This window comes from Canis lupus, chromosome X (genome assembly GCF_048164855.1).
Source record: "Canis lupus baileyi chromosome X, mCanLup2.hap1, whole genome shotgun sequence".
NCBI classification, from domain to species: domain Eukaryota; kingdom Metazoa; phylum Chordata; class Mammalia; order Carnivora; family Canidae; genus Canis; species Canis lupus.
The window spans coordinates 25882063-25894115 of NC_132876.1; the positions used below are offsets into that span (position 1 = coordinate 25882063).

Consider the following 12053-nt stretch of genomic DNA (forward strand, 5'->3'; position numbering starts at 1 on the left):
ACTTGGCAGCTCCCACATTAGGGGCATAAATAGTCATGATTGTTAGGTCTTCTTGTTGGATAGACCCTTTAAGTTTAATATATTGTCCCTCTTAATCTCTTACTACAGTCTTTAGGATAAACTTTACTTCATGTGATATGAAGATTGCTACCCCTGCTTTCTTTGGAGAACCATTTGAACGGCAAATGGTTCTCCAACCTTTCATTTTCAGGCTGAAAGTGTCCTTAGGTCTAAAATGAGTCTCTTGTAGACAGCAACTGGATGGGTTCTGCTTTTTTATCCAGTCTGAATCCCTGCATCTTTTGATGGGATCATTTGGCTCATTCATGTTCAAAGTTACTATTAAAAGATATGAACTTAATGTCAACGTGATACCTATTCAGTCCCTGTTTTGTGGATTATTTCCTCCTCTTTCTTTTACAGAGTCCCCCTTAATATTTCTTGCACAGCTGGTTTAGTGGTCATATATTCTTTCAGTTACTGCATATCTTGGAAGCTCTTTATCTCTCCTTCTATTCTGAATGAGGACCTTGCTGGATAAAGTATTCTTAGCTGCATATTCTTCTCATTTAGGACCCTGAATATATCATGCAAGCTCTTTCTGGCCTGCCAGGTCTCTTTGGAGAGGTCTGCTGTTAATCTGATATTTCTCCTTACATAAGTTAAGAATCTCTTGTCTCTCGCTGCTTTAAGGATTTTCTCTGTATCTTTGGAATTTGCAAGTTTCACTATTAAATGTTGAGGTGTTGAATGGTTTTTATTGATTTTAGGGGGCAACCTATCTCCTGGATCTGAATGCCTGTTTCCCTCCCCAAATTAGGGAAGTTCTCAGCCATAATTAGTTCAAATATACTTTCTGGCCCTCTGGCCCTCTCAGCGCCCTCTGGAACCCCAATTATATGTAGATCTTTCCTTCTGAGGCTGTCATTTATTTACCTTAACCTTTCCTCATGGTCTTTTAATTGTTTTTCTCTTTTTTCCTCAGCTTCCTTCCTTGCCATCAACTTGTTTTCTATGTCACTAACTCTTTCTTCTACCTCAAAAACTCTTGTCGTTAGGACCTCCAGTTTGGATTGCATCTCATTTAATTGATTTTTAATTTCAGCCTGATTCAATCTTGTACTGAAAAAAGGGGAAAAAAGGAAGGGGTACCCTCTGGTTTATATGCTGTAAATCCTTCAAATTCCCCTGGAGCTTTCCAGCACTGCTTGGTGAAGAACTTGCTCTTCCCCTGTTCTTCCAGTTGGCCTTCTGGGGGAGGGGCCTGCTGTGCCGATTCTCAGGTGTGTGTACCTGGGGGAGCTGCCCCACCCCCTGCCGAGTGCCAGGTTCAGTGGGAGCTTTTTGCCCCATGAGGCTTCTGTTCTCTGGCAGCCCCACCCCTCCCAGGCACAAGGTGGAACAAGGAGGAAAAACAACAATGACGGTGGCCAGATTTCCAGCTCTGGATTCAGCTCCCCACTAGTAACTGCCGCAGTCTCCCAGTTTGCACTGGTCTAGGTATTCCTGGGGCCGGCATGGGTGCACTGATCTGCACTGCTTGCAGGGCACCAAGTGGCAGGAGATTCCTCACTGTCCTGTGCCCTCCCTTCTTTCACCTGTCTCCAGGGGGAGCACAGGATCATGGGATTCCCTCGACACCCTGGGACCTGGGGTCCATGCTCCTGGAATTGTGCTCCCAGGGCCACAGCTCCCGAAGGCAGCAGGGCACAACCCCCTCCTTCCAGAGCCACCTGTTTGACCGACTGGCTTCTCCCAAGGACCCGCCAGGTGTGCACTCTAGCCCTTTACCGCGCTCCCCCGTGGGATATGGTGCTCTCCCCTCGGGCGCACTTCCTCTTTTAGTGACTCCAGGAAACTGGAGGCTCCAGTGCCCCTCCTGTGATTCTGCCCAATGTTCCTGCCAAGTGCTTTTCTGTCTGGGAAGAATCCGGGGCGGATTTTTTAAAGTTCCCGCTTCTCCAGGGCTGGGCTTTCCTGTCCCGGAGGCTCTGGCCACCGGGTTTTAGCTGGGCTCCTCGGGGTGCCCCTCCCCCATTTGATTCTTTTTCATTTAATTTTTTTCCACCTTTCTACCTTGTTAGAAGTGAAAAACCTTCTTTCTGTAGCATTCCAGCTGTTCTCTCTTTAAATATCAGGTTGGATTCATAGGTTTTCAGGATGTTTTGAAAGTTATCTAGGTAAGTTGGTCGGGCCAGGTCAGTTGAGGACCCAAACCTCCTCCGCCATCTTGCCCTGCTTCTGTCCTTCCAATGTTATCATGACCTTAGACTTGAGTGGAAGCAAGAGGGAAAAAAATAAGGAAAAATTTTAAACTATTAGAATATTTAAGAAAGATGAGATCAAAGCTTCCCTACACAGCATAGCCATTATATTAAAATGACTTCTACTTCATTGAATGGATTAATTCATGCTTTTTGATAACAAGTCTAATTGGTTATCGTTTATATATTCCAGGACTACAATGTGATGCCATTCAAAAACTTGGAGATAAGGTAAATATATTTTCCTTGGAGAGGCAAACAGCAAAATCAGCACCTAATGGATCAGAACAGAGATAAGCAAAGTCAACTAAAGGAAAAAGAAATTGATTTTTAGGTCTTTAAGACTGGATTTTATAATGTTCTAAATATGAATTAACTAATTAGCAATTTATTTTTTTCCTCTACTCTTACACTCAATTTACTTAATACAAAATAGTAATTCATTGGGCATTGTCAATTGCTGGTGTCTCCTAATCATAAACACACATGCAATACAACCTTTTCTCAACTAAAACAGATTTATACTTTTGCATCACTAAGATATTGCACTTAAAATAAATCTCTTTCTTTGAACATAGGCCACACCTGGACTAAAGAATGGTGAAGAGTTTTAGGTTTGGTGGGCTCATTCAGGTCAGGATTGATTAAGACAGTAATACAAAATACACAGGTAATAATAGCATTTAGTTATACACATATTGAATTATTTAATCCTCATAAAGATCCTATAAGATAATCAATGTCACCAGGCCCATTTTACTGAATAAAAGCTGAAAATGAGAGATATTAAAGTAAATATATTACTTAATAGTAATATAACTATTAAGTGATAGAAACAGAATTTAAACTGAGGGACTCCTGTTCTAGAAATTGTAAATTTTTTTTCTTTTAGTAAACTCTGTTAAATATAGGGCTGACTCTTCGCAGATGACATGATACTCTACATAGAAAACCCAAAGGCTCCACCCCCAGAGTGCTAGAACTCATACAGCAATTTGGCAGTGTGGCAAGATACAAAATCAATGCCCAGAAGTCAGTGGCATTTCTCTACTCTGACAATGAGACTGAAAACAGAGAAATTAAGGAGTCAATCCCATTTACAATTGCCCCCAAAAGCATAAGATAACTAGGAATAAACCTAACCAAAGAGGTAAAGGATCTATACCCTAAAAACTACAGAACACTTCTGAAAGAAATTGAGGAAGACACAAAGAGGTGGAAAAATATTCCATGCCCATGCATTGGAAGAATTATCCTTGTGAAAATGTCAATGTTAACCAGGGCAATTTACACATTGAATGCAATCCTTATCAAAATACCGTGGACTTTCTTCAGAGAGTTGCGACAAATTATTTTAGGAATTGTGTGGAAGCAGAAAAAAAACCAAATAGCCAGGGGAATATTAAAAAAGAAAACCATAGCTGGTGGCATCATAATGCCAGATTTTAGGTTGTACTACAAAGCTGTGGTCATCAAGACAGTGTGGTACTGGCACAAAAACAGACACATAGATCAATGGAACAGAATAGAGATTCCAGAAGTAGACCCTCAACTTTATGGTCAACTAATATTTGACAAAGGAGGAAAGCCTATCCACTAGAAAAAAGACAGTCTCTTCAATAAATGGTGCTGGGAAAATTGGACATCCACATGCAGAAGAATGAAACTAGACCACTCCCTTGCACCATACACAAAGATAAACTCAAAATGGATGAAAGATCTAAATGTGAGACAAGATTCCATCAAAATCCTAGAGGAGAACACAGGCAACACCCTTTTTGAACTTGGCCACAGTAACTTCTTGCAAAATACATCCACGAAGGCAAAAGAAACAAAAGCAAAAATGAACTATTGGGACTTCATCAAGATAAGAAGCTTTTGCACAGCAAAGGATACAGTCAACAAAACTAAAAGACAGCCTACAGAATGGGAGAAGATATTTGCAAATGACCTATCAGATAAAGGGCTAGTATTCAAGATCTATAAAGAACTTATTAAACTCAACACCAAAGAAACAAACAATCCAATCATGAAATGGGCAAAAGACATGAAGAGAAATCTCACAGAGGAAGACATAGACATGGCCAACATGCACATGAGAAAATGCTCTGCATCACTTGCCATCAGGGAAATACAAATCAAAACCACAATGAGATACCCCCTCACACCAGTGAGAATGGGGAAAATTAAGAAGGCAGGAAACCACAAATGTTGGAGAAGATGCGGAGAAAGGGGAACCCTCTTACACTGTTGGTGGGAATGTGAACTGGTGCAGCCACTCTGGAAAACTGTGTGGAAGTTCCTCAAAGAGTTAAAAAGAGACCTGCCCTATGACCCAGCAATTGCACTGTTGGGGATTTACCCCAAAGATACAGATGCAATGAAACGCCGGGACACCTGCACCCCGATGTTTATAGCAGCAATGTCCACAAGAGCCAAACTGTGCAAGGAGTCTTGGTGTCCATCGAATGGATAATGATGTGGTCTATGTATACAATAAAATATTACTCAGCCATTATAAATGACACTACCCACCATTCGCTTCAACGTGGAGGGACCTGGAGTGTATTATGCTGAGTGAAATAAGTCCATTGGAAAAGGACAAACATTATATGTTCTCATTCATTTGGGGAATATAAAAATTAGTGTAGAGGAATAAAGTGAAAGGAGAGAAAATGAGTAAAATATCAGTGAGGGTGACAAAACGTGAGAGACACCTAACTCTGGGAAATGAACAAGGGGTATTGAAAAGGGAGGTGGGCGAGGGTTTGGGGTGTCTGTGTGATGGGCACTGAGGGGGGCACTTGGCGAGATGAGCACTGGGTGTTATGGTATATGTTGACAAATTGAACTCCAATAAAAAAAAATAACTCTGGTTCAATATTAGGAACCCAATAAGCCCTTTTTTGAATATACTACAAGGATGGGCGATAAGAAAAGCCTGAAGGAAAATAAACCTATGTCCTGTCATTAATAATAATAATATAATGCATATTACTCTTATATTTCATTCTGTCATTAGAGCTCTTACCAATTTTCTATAATTATAAGAGTTAGATACCTTAGGTTACATTGAAATGAGTTGAGTTTGAAGTTCTCTGGAATATCCAGATGGCAGGTTTAGCAGGCAGCTTGAAATATAGTCTAAAGCACACTTATGACAATCAGTGTGATAATACTAAGAGTCATGTCATTAAGAGAAAAAAAGGTGGGCAGAGTGTTGGACGTCAAGGTACTTTTAGGAGGAAGAACAATGGAGGAATCTATGATTGACAGGAATAAAGAATCCAAGGTGTGGAAAGAAAACATGAATTCCCTGTTGTGGAAATCAAGAGATAAAAATAGTTCAAGGAGAGAGGAGTTAACAATGCCAAGTACTAAGATCAAGAGGATATAGACCAGGATGCATCCACTAAATATCATTATCTCCCTAATTTTGGTAAGAACTTTCAGGAAAATGAGAGGACAGAAATCACATTTTAAGAGCTGGAAGTGTCCGGTTATATGGACTGGAGTTATCAGTTGAATTAAGGAGAACATTAATTCTTCATGTTTGTCCTAAAAGAAGATGTAATCTTCTCTGGAATATGTAGCCAAAAAAGTGGCAGTGTCAGTAGAAAGCCAAATTTTAATGAAGTCAAAGAAGTTTTAAAAGGTTGAAGAAAGATGCTAAATATTTAATAAGTTTGTTGACAACAAGATAGGGGACATCAAGGAGCACAGAATAAAGTGCTAAATTACAGTCGGTGGGGAGGTGCAAGTCAAACTGGAAAGTAATAATGAGCTTAATTTATGAGGACTACTAGTTAACTTGGCTTAAATCATCTAATAACTAGATTTTTGAGTGTTTCAAACATTTAATTGGATGCATAGAATTTGAGATACTTGCATATTACACTGAATTTCTTCTCTATGTAATATGCTAAGGAGTAACTTAAAATATGTTTTGAACCATTAGGTAGTACCTTTCTGAATTAGTCCCTAATAGTCTAGAAAAGTTTATTTTTGAAGTAGTCATATGTATAATTAGGAAAAGTCATGAGAATGTGATTTTCTTTTCATTTTTAAGAAACATTTTACTTTTAAGATAAAAATCAAAATAAAATAAATGATAAAAGAGTAAGCATAAAGTTAAAAATATGGTTTTCACCCTTCAGAAATTTTTAAAAAGATTTCTTTATTTATGAGAGAGAGAGAGAGAGAAAGAGAGAGAGGAAGAGAAAGAGGCAGAGGGAGAAGCAGGCTCCTCACTGGGAGCCCCTTGTAGGACTTGATCCTGAATCCTGGGATCATGCCCTAAGCCGAAGGCAGGCGCCCAACCGCTGAGCCACCCAGGCATCCCTGCCCTTCAAAATTTGCTTAAAAATTTCCTTCATATATGCTACGAATTTTAGACTTTAGGGTTATGAATTTGCTTTATACCCTTTTGAAGATAGCACCCATCAACCCACAGCACTGTTTGGATCCTTAGCATCATAACATAGAATAAAATAATTATAATTTATATGTTTATTTTCATTAGTCTGTTACATCATTTAAAGTTGAGAATTCAATTAAGAACACTCTCAGAATGATTTAATTGGAAATAGGTTTTTTAGTTTGCATTTTGTTGAAAATCAGATCATTTCTGAATATATATCAAATAATATCATTTTATAGGATATTTTTCAAGTACATATTTCAAGTAAACACCCTTCTGTGGTAATATAAACTGTCATAAATCATATTTCTGAAAGTTACATGCACAATATATCATTAAATATGAGCACACAAGTAAAGTGCATGGTTTATTTATGTAATTATTCAGGAAATTCAACATTGGTTTCTAGTGCAATAAAAAAAAGGATGTTGCCAGGGGATATAAAGCACACTGCTCCATCAGGAGCAATGCTTTAATCTAGAAGCAGCTATAATTTAAGAACTGGAGGTTGGGTCTCTTCATACATCTGCTAGTTAAGATCATTTCCCTACTGCTATTTGTAGACTTTGTTTTGATTTGGAAAATTACAATGCTCATAACAGAGCTTCTTAAACCCTTTTTTAAATTTTATTTTTGTCTAAACTGTACCAACAATGAGTTGTGGCATTCTATGTTATAATTATACCTGCCATCAGAAAGTGAAAACTGAACCAGAAAATTGCAAGTTGGATTTTTTTTTTCTCCTTGATTGATTCAAACATAAACTGTGTCAGATAAAATTAGGGGGAAAATGCAGCATTTAAGGTTTTGTTATGATAAAGTCCTGATTGAGCAATCCTTAATAATGGATAAACATTTTTTTTCATGAAACAGCATAATTATCCCTTTTATGTCCTAGCAAAAATGCAAGGCAGTCACTGGAAATTGACTTAGTTGGATAACTAAGTACGAGAACTTAGAAACCACAACAGAAGCTGCCACTTAGAATTGACTTAGTTGGATAACTATGTAACTAGAACTTAGAAACCACATCAGAAGCTGTACTGCTACTATATTTAATTGCTATAATGTGCACTTGTTGATGATACAGGATTTAGCTGCTTACGGGTATCAATTTTTATGTAATTTTCATTGGGAATCTGTCCAAGGCATATATTTGTTTACAGTTTGGACAAAGACATCATTTTCATATTTTTCCATAGAAACATTTTATTCCATCTTATTTCAACATATATTGGCTCTTTCTACGTTTTATTAGAAAATGATCTGGCATAGATTTACGTTTAATTATGTTTCAAAAGTATTTGAAAGATCAGTGCACATATCCCTGAAGATTATGATTCTGTGTACATTCAAAATGAAATAGTAACACAAATGTCAATCAATAAAGACTAAGTAGGTTGGCTATTATAAGGTTGATATAGTGTTATAATGAATTAGTGAAAATTCAATAAGCAGCAATTCCACTTAGTTACCACTAGTTCAAACTTTCATATCAGTGATGTTTCTATTCATGTTGGAATTCCCTTTGTGACTGAATAATAATGGCTAAAGATATTCACATATCTTTCAGTTTTCTCAAAAATATATCATTGTGTAGCATATTGCATATGTTTAAAGGAATTTAACATGGATTTTAGAATTATGAAATAGTAGACACTTGCTCTAGATGAAACTGAATTTGGCATTCTGTATTTAATGAAAGAGTAGAAGCTCTTAAAAGGCAAGGGCTATGACTGAAAAATTTTATAGCCACCAAAATTCCTAAGACTCAATAAATGCATTTTGATTGAGAAAGTCCTACAAGTGAGATTAAAAGGTCTACTGCACATGAGTTCAGATATTTCACCCAGTTCATACTGTGTTAAGGTGAGGACAGATGCTTTAAAAATTATCAGTGTGGTACCATTCAACAGACGTAGGCAATGTTTCAGGCATGGTTCATGATGAAATGATAACAATGAAGTCATTCCTTTATTCTTGGTGATATCCCCCACCCCGATACACACACACACACTAATAAGCCAAAATCAACTAAAGCAGGGGTCCCATGTATTTTATGTGTACTGTGTAAAAGGCATGCTTACTGTATTTCATTCATGAAAATTTAATTAATGTGTACAACTGGGATATGGATAATGAGATTTGGGAAAAACTTTGTGTGTGTGTGTGTGTGTGTGTGTGTGTAGACACCGAGAGACAGAGAGAAGGAGAATATTTGTCAGGCAATCAATTTATTACAATGTCAGCCTATTATCATGATAAAACATATCTCTCTAACACATTTCAGTGTTTTCTGTTCTATTTTTAAAACTTTTTTAGTAGTAATAAAAATTGAATAAATTGAAAAGAAACACAACTTTTAGAAACTTGACACATATCAAAAAGTGTGTCACAAACCTTCTTACATAAACAAATTCTAAGAAAAAGTATGCAGCTTATTGAAGCTACAGTTGAAAAAAATGGTATTCTTAGGAAATGTCTTTTACTTCATGTTCTTATATTTTTTGTTTTTTGTAATAAACACATTATATACCTAAGTATACAGAATCACCATAAAGTCCAGAAACAGGTGAAATACATATATAGTTTTTGATCCTATATGATTAGTTAAATGATATTAAATAGTATATTTAATGTGATATCCCTCATTAGGAATGCTTAAGACAATGGTTTGTGCAAAATCACAATGGACACTGTATATTAATGCATTTCCATTAATCTCAGAACATATATTCATGATGTACTGCCTCACATAATTTGTCTCTGATTTCCCCTGAAAAATCTGTGCTAGTGGGACACTTGGGTGGATTGGTGGTTGAGCATCTGCCTTTGGCTCAGGGAGTGATCCTGGGTCCAGGGATCCAGTCCTGTATTGGGATCCCTGCTAGGAGCATGCTTCTCCCCTGCCTGTGTCTCTGCTTCTCTCTGTGTGTCTGTGTCTCTGCTTCTGTGTGTCTCTCATGAATAAATAAATAAATAAATAAGTAATCTTTAAAAAAACTGCTATTAGTATACCTCAGAAGAAGTGAAAACAATTTGTTTAAAAAATAAAATAATATTAATCTGTATTTTCTGATTTTAAAGCCACCCCAAATGCTTCAGATAATTTAACAAAGATCCTAGGTCTATTTGATGTATATATCATGTGGCCATGATCCCAGGATCCTGGAATTGAGCCCTGTATGGGGAGGAAGAGACTGCTTCTCCCTCTCCTTCTACCTGCCTCTCCTCCTGTTTGTGCTGTCACTCTCTGTGTCAAATAAATAAAAAGTTAAAAAAATATATACATATGGGTGCCGGGGTGGCACAGTCAGTTAAGTGTCCAACTCCTAGTTTTAGCTCAGGTCATAATCCCAGGGTCCTGGGATCAAGCCCTGTGTTGAGCTCCATGCTCAGCATAGTGTGTGCTTGAGATTCTCTCCCTCTGATTCTCCTTCTGCTGTCTCTCTCTCTAAAATAAATAAAATGTTTTTTAAAACTTATTTACACAAAATATCTCTACTTTATTACTCCTTGATATTGACATCTGTCTTGTGGGATTTCTTGAGACTTTATATAATTGACCTAATTGTGTACTGAAAGATGTTAGACCAGGTGCCAATCTTTGTGTAAATTCTTCATAGTGTCCATAGATTACTAAATCAACCAATAGAAAAGAACTGGTAACTTAATGTCCTTGATCTCACTGCAAAAGGGCTGGTAAACTGAGACACCGAATATAGATGGTTTGATAGTCATCAAAAAGGTATAAGAGAAAGATAACAACCACTTCATTGCAAACTTCTTTTGATTTCCAGGTGATTAGATTCATGGTATATTATTTTCTGTTGGCTTTTCCTTGTGCTTTCACTTGAGAGCAGGTTATGAGGTACCTGAAATAAGCAAGGGAATGAAACCTTTCACCTTCCCATGATTAGTGATAAAAATGTCAAATTATAAGGATATGCTTAATTAATAGAAAATATACATAGATATGTATATAAACTCTTAAATGTATAGTTTTTTTAATGAAAACTGACCATTTTGGGGGCTGCTCAGTCTCTAAATGACCAATTGTTTCTCCCATGGCCATTAACAACTTAGTAGATTGTTTCATTTTCCTGAAGCCTTACCAGAGGTCTGCTCTGTATTTTACTTCTAGGTCTAGGCTTATGCCCTCTTGTAGAAAACTGACCTCCGTGCTTCAGAGCCAAAATATAACACAAAGACAGAGTTTGGGATAAAAAGGAACAATAATGTCATTGCTTTGCCTGGCAAAGTAGGATGCAGCAGGTTATGGCCTTCAAAAATTCCAAGCCCAGAGGAAGGGGCTGGGGAGCTCTATAGGGGAATATAGGGTCTAGCTGGTTTTGGCAGGAATTGTGTAAGTGCTACCAGCCTCCTTCCTCAAGTCTTTAGGGTGGTACTGAGTTTCTGAAACAAAATGCTAAGAAGGGAGGAACAGAGGCTTACAGAAGAGAGGAAAAAAGTTACTTTAAAGTCAAGCTTCTCTAAAGCATTAGTGTTTTTATTTTTGCTCAACCTTGTACTTTTACCAGTTTCATTATAACTTTCAAATGTGACTAGACTTTTACTAAATTTTTTTCCAGGGGATGCCTGGGTGGCTCAGTGGTTGAGTGTCTGCCTTCAGCTCAAGATGTGACTCCAGGACCTAGGATCAAGACCCACACTGGGCTCCTTGCAGGAAGCCTGCTTTTCCCTCTGCCTGTGTCTCTGCCTCCCTCTGTGTGTGTGTCTCTCATGAATAAATAAATAAATACAAACTTTTTAAAAATTGTTTTCAGATTGCTCCATGGTACAACCTTCATCTGTATTAAGGCTGGTAGTCTTAGTAGAAGTTAGGAGAGTGGAAAACACTCAGATCTGGTCCTGTGGAACATCTATGCTTTGTCACTACTGCTCCTAACACCTAGGGTTTTGTGGGGGTTTTTTTGTTTTGTTTTTATATTTTTAATCAGGCTTCATGCCCAATGTGGGGCTCAAACTCACGACCCTCAAATCCAGAGTTGCATGTTCGTTCCATCACTGAGCCAGCAGGCATCCCCAACTCCTAATTTCTGTCTTCAATATTATCCAAGGAGGAGAAATACAATTTTCACGACCAACCAAATATTCTAACTCCTGGAAAAATGACAGCCAAAGCCTGGCTAACAACTTCTCTACACCTCTAATTTTCTCCGCTTTTTTTCCCTGAATTACATGAATAGCATTTAACGCAATTTTGGATAGATGCTTATGGAGGCAAATCATTGGCAAAGAACTTTTAGAAAAGGGCTTTGTTTTTAATTAGATATTTCAATGGGTTTCTGCTTATAATGGCATATAAAAATGCCATTTTAGTGATGGCATTTTTAGAAAAATTTAGT

The 12053-nt window shown here is 37.5% G+C and overlaps 1 long non-coding RNA gene across 1 annotated transcript; it reads left to right on the forward strand.

The window, feature by feature from the left end:
• Positions 1-1641: 1641 nt before the first annotated feature.
• Positions 1642-11413, forward strand: LOC140627370 (uncharacterized). Its single transcript, XR_012026156.1, has 3 exons — positions 1642-1770; positions 2458-2495; positions 11277-11413. It is a non-coding gene; the product is annotated as an uncharacterized lncRNA (long non-coding RNA).
• Positions 11414-12053: the final 640 nt, after the last annotated feature.